This window comes from Hibiscus syriacus, unplaced genomic scaffold, assembly GCF_006381635.1.
Source record: "Hibiscus syriacus cultivar Baekdansim isolate YM2019G1 unplaced genomic scaffold, ASM638163v2 tig00117048_pilon, whole genome shotgun sequence".
Classification (NCBI taxonomy): domain Eukaryota; kingdom Viridiplantae; phylum Streptophyta; class Magnoliopsida; order Malvales; family Malvaceae; genus Hibiscus; species Hibiscus syriacus.
Window position 1 is genome coordinate 10353330 of NW_024063538.1, and position 6000 is coordinate 10359329.

Sequence of the window (6000 nt, forward strand, 5' to 3'; positions counted from 1 at the left end):
CTCAAGCTTTATTCTCTTTACTTTTATCTTGATCATTTATGAACTTTATCTTAGTATGACATCATATGGTGAACATTACATACACAAATTCTTAGTTATGTTTAAGTAAAATACATAAGTTTAATTCATGTCTTTATATTACTTATTGCATGATGTTACTTTGCATATTTACTTAGTTATTATTGAATTATATTAATTTTGTATTCATTTAGATTGATTTCACTTCATTCAAATGTTAGCAGTATATTAATCCTTTATTTCTTAGTTCATTACAATTTAATTTAGCTCACAAGTCACATATATTAGCTAATTAATACAATACCATCTCATCCTTAGTTCATGACATGAATTCTTAGTTCACAAGTAAATATACATGCATGGCAGCAAGCATTTGCATTTGCATTCAGTCCAGTTCATTTCCTTTGATTTACCTTAGTTTCATTATTCATGTAGGTACATCAATGGGCAGAACACATTATGGTTGCTTAGTGAACTATTTGGTCTTAATATACAGCTCAATATTAGCTTAAAAGGATTCAAGTATCTCATGGAGACTTAAGGAAAGCTCAACTCAGCTAGAGGAGCTAGCATGTAGCTGAACCTAGCTGGATGAACCATTTGAAGCCAAGTTGTTAAAAGTGATCTCAATTGCAACTGAAAGTAGCTAAAGGAAATGCTAGGGAGCTTAATAAGTCACGACTAGTAAGCTTGCAACCCATAAGCCCTTACATGGCTAACTAGCACATTACAAGCTTGAATGGAACTAAGTCACGCCTAGTTGCTACCTACCTTCATTCCATGGACAGGACCACACCACAAGCCTCCTATGACCCCATGTGAGCGACTCATGACCAGCCCACCCATTTGCCATGTGTGTGGATCAATTACGTGCTAAAGTGAATGGTTACATAACCATTTGGCCAAACCAACTTAACTCCTCAAAATGGTGCCAAGATGAACCATCATGAAGACCATTCATCCAAGGGGCATACTTCTTCATTTTGGCCGAATAATTAAGTCTATTCATATAGATTTATTTAATTAATTTATGTATTTTGATTAAAAGAATGTACTTAGCTGAATAACCACATATCTTTTGGCTATCTTTCTTTTCATTTCTTATAAATAGGATAGACTTATTCCATTGTAACAAAACTTTTGATTATTAATTCAAGTGAGATTACTCTCATTTCTCAAGTCATTGTGACTTTTATCGACTTATCAATCATTCCGTACTTGTGTCATCAACCCTTTCTTTCTATTTGATACTTGTGGGTCCTAGATTGCTATCTAGTGGGTCCAAGTCCTTTCTACGATCCCTTATAAAGCCTTATAAGAATTGGGTCTTTTCTCATCTATAGTATTCGTTCATTCTTAGTCTTATAAGATACTATAACCTTAACTATTTTCTTTTATAAGCCATCACCATTTCATCACTTAATCAAATCTCATTTCTATTCAAACAAAACACCCATCATTCTTCACCAACGTCAACTACCAAGACATTCTTTTTTGAGCCATTCACTTACATTTGCATGTTGTTTTGCTTTCTTCCTAGATCCACAATCAAAAGGGTACAACACACACACATCAAGTGGATTAAGAGCTTTGGTAGAAGAAGCAAAGTGCAACAACAACACATCAAAGAAAAGTACAAAAGAAAGCTGAAGTGCAAGTAAAGAAATTTCAAAAGTATCAAACAAAAGGTGCAAGCATTCAAGGAAGAAAACAAATCAAAAGAAAATAAAATAGATTGTAAAGAATAAGAAGTTTGAAAGCACAAACAACAATTTTAATCACCAAGCAAGTCAAGTAAGCAATTCTGAAAATTGATTGTGGTAATAGAAAGGTTGCAAAGTGACTTGTACTGTAAGTAACCCTTTCTTCTTTTCTCTCTTATTTCTAAGCCACCTTATTGCATTATATTTTGTTTACCCTACCTACTAACCTTTTGCAGCCGACGCATAATAAGTAAGGTTACTTGAGATAGTTTTGAGTAAAGCTTACTTAGAACTTGAGACAGGGAGACCGAAAGGAAAAAGGCTTGAGCGTGGGAGACTAGAAGAGGACAAGAAAAAGCCACAAAGTCCTAGAATGCAAATACGATCGAATTGAGTGTCATTCAAGTTTCTTTGGAGTGAACTTGTGAGGATTTGTGAGAGCATTTAGGGTAAGGTTCTTTAACACATTTCTATTTATTTTTTTCACTAACAATTTCTCGAAGTCCAGGACAATCACCCAAAAGAGAAGCACCAAATTTAAAGACCCGTGCAATTATGCATGAAATGGCTAGATTGTTGAAATTGGAATTGGAACCATTACATGAAAGAATATACCAAGTTGAAGCATCCTTAGGCAACAGGAGAACAACACGTGCAAGACCTGAAGAATAATTTGAAGATGAGGAACATGCTGACGTAAATCAAATCTCACAAGGATCCAAAAGATAAGTTTACAGGAATCAAGGAGGAAGAGATCAAAATGATAACTTAAGCAACATCAAAGTAACAATTCCTCTATTCCAAGGAAGAACTGATCCAGAAGCATATCTTGATTCGGTAATCAAGATTGAACATATTTTTTAGTGCCATAACTATTCAGAACAAAAGAAGTTATGACTTGCTGCTAAGGAATTTGTTGATTATGCTCTTCTTTGGTTGGATCAATTGGTAAGTTCCAGAAGACGAAATGGTGAGCGTTCATCAGTAAATGTGAAAAATGAAAACTATCAAGCGAAAAAGATTTGTACCAACACATTACTACAGAGACCTTTATCACAAACTCTAAAATCTCACGCAAGGAAATATGAGTGTTGAAGATTATTTCAAGGATATAGAGTTAGCAAAGATTAGTTTAATACCCCAAATATAAGGTCATTAACTTTATTGAAAATATGTAAAATTAGAGGATTAAATTGAATAAGTGATAAAATATAGGAAATGATTTAGAATAGTGTTAGACTAAATTGTATCAATAGATGAATAAAGAGGGAATATTGGTCTTTTAAAGTGAAATGAAATTTAAAAACCATTTAAATTAGGGATTTAAGAAAAAAAGGAAAATAAGGCAACACGCTATTTTCTTCTTCTTCTTCTCGTGGTTTTGCTCTCCTCCATAACTCCAAAGGTAAACTTCAGTTAATCTATTTTTCCTTTCGATTATGGGATATTTTTGAAACCTTAAGTGATGTGGAAGCTTAAGGAATGTTTAAATGGGATTAAAACTAAGTGATTAGTAAAATATTAGAGATTGAAGAAAATGGGTTTTAGAGTGATATATTATAATAAGAGTGTTTATGGATGGTTACTGGTAGATTTGACTTGTCAAAATAGTAAATAAAATTTTATAAGCATTGGATGAGTTTAAAAACAAGTTAGAAATTGTGGTGTTATTCTTAGAATCAAATGATCTTGAGGGATATTAGATGTTTTTAGTAGATAAATGAAGGAATATTAGTAAGGATAGTTAAAGAAGAGTTTAATAGTATATTATAGTGTAATTATAACGAAAATTGACCAAATATAGGTGACAATCAGGTTAAAAATTGGAAAATCTGGGTAAGGGTATCGGTACTGATAGAACAGTACCGATACTATAGGCTAAAATATGATGAATTAGCTAAGTAGTATTGATACTGATTCAATCATCGAACCTAAAATTGGTATCGATACTGGAAGGGGGTATCGGTACCATAGTATAGTAGTATCGGTACCATAGTATGGTAGTATCGATACCATAATAAGGGTATCGATACCAGGCAACATCGAACCAAAAATTGGTATTGATATCAGAAGGGGGTATCGGTACCATAGTATAGAAGTATCGGTACCACTATAGTAGTATTGATACTATTGAGCTTGGAAAGGCCAATTAGGTTCAAATTGTTATAGAAATTGAGATAATGATATTTTGAATATTTTTAAAGTACAAGGTTAAGGAGTATACTAACTTTGGTATGTTATGTGTACTTAATGGATACTTGTGTAGATCGGAACCAAGCTCCTGAATCTAGTAAGAAAATGGAGAAAGATAAAGATATTGATTAGTCAGAAGTCTCTACACTTTTTTAGAGGGGATTACCAGGTGAGTAACTTATTGTAAGTATGTAAGAGAAAGAACATTAAAATTTGAATGTTTAAATTTATATATGTTTTATAATATTGATTATGTTATTTCTATATGTATGGAAAAATATTAGGAATACGTTTTATAGAAGGAATGAATAAAAGAATAATGCATAAGGATGCATTAAGGCATGAAAGGATGCCATAACTAAAAATCCAAGAAAGGATGCATTAAGGCATGAAAGGATGCCATAACTAAAAATGCAAGAAATGATGCATTAAGGCATGAAAGGATGCCATAACTAAAAATGCAAGAAATGATGCATTAAGGCATGAAAGGATGCCATTACAAAATATGCATGAAAGGATACATTAAGGCATCAAAGGATGCCATTGCAAAAAATGCATGAAATGATGCATTAAGGCATCAAAGGATGCATTAAGGCATCAAATGATGCCATAACTAAAAATGCATGAAAGGATGCATTAAGGCATGAAAGGATACCATAACTAAAAATGCATGAAAGGATGCATTAAGGCATAAAAGGATACCATAACTAAAAATACATGAAAGGATGCATTAAGGTATGAAAGGATGCCGTAACTAAAAATGCATGAAAGGATGCATAAGGCATGAAAGGATGCCTTAACTAAAAAATCATGAAATGATGCATTAAGGCATGAAAGGCTATCACAACTTAAAATGAAATTAACAAGTAATTAATAAAAAAATGAAAATAAAGGTATGTTGGACATACTAAGGATTTTTATGATAAGAATTATGAAAGAAGTTTGGTTTCAATAATATGGACTTATCTAATCTTTGTGGATGATACAAATTATTTAAAAAACTAAGAAATTCATACTAAGATTATGAATTTTAGTATTAGTAGTGGGTATGTAACTCATCTAAATTATTGTAAGGGTTAAAAATGACGATATTAACACTACCAATGTAATCTATAGAATTTATAATAAGTTGAGAGATTTTGTTGCTATTATGAATAATTATTATAGTAGAAATTGTTTTAAAATACAAGAATTATGGTCTAACTGTGCAATTGGCAGAAAGATGTCAATTATGTCAGTTAAATTAACAGTTAAACACTGTTAAGTAAAAGATGAACAATTAAACACTATTAAGTAAAAGAATAATGGAATAGTTGTGTGTTTGATAGATAAGTGTCAAATATACAAGTTAGATGAAATGTTAAATACCTTTGGGTAAAAGAATAAAGGAATTATAATGTATTGTGATATGAATGGTGCATAAGTGATTTGAAGGGATGATATATATATATTTATATATAATGTACAACAATGTATAACTATTATGAATAGATGATATAAAGGAAAACGTAAACTGAACATAATAGGCATGAAAGAATGCCCAAATGAAAATACAAAATGTTGCATTAATAGTATATAAGGTGCCGCCATGTTGATTATAAAAGATACATGATCAATTGGTACCTTGGTGAAATACATGTATAGCACTTTCACATTTAATGTACACAGACAAATAAAGAAAAAAAAGAGAAATTATACAGAAGGCTAAGTATGATGAACATATTAAGAATAATTCCCATGATGGTATGAAAGAATTATAGTTTAATTGAGGAGGGTTTAACTGGTCCTTATGAATGATAAAATAATTTTTTTCATTTAATTTGTATAAGATATTGTCATATAATTGTAATATCCTTATAGTATTATATCTCAGTAAGTAAATACTTAACGTGTGTTTCTTTCACGTGTAGGTAAAGGAAAAGGTTAGTTGCGTAAGGAGTGTAGCAGTAGCAGCAACTTTCTTCAATTAAAGGTTGACTCATCAGTAACATTATGAAAATCTTATTCATTTTGAGAATATAGTCGGCATGTAATCAAACTGTAGTGAATAATTTGTAATGTATTTAAATGATAGTTTTAGTAGGTT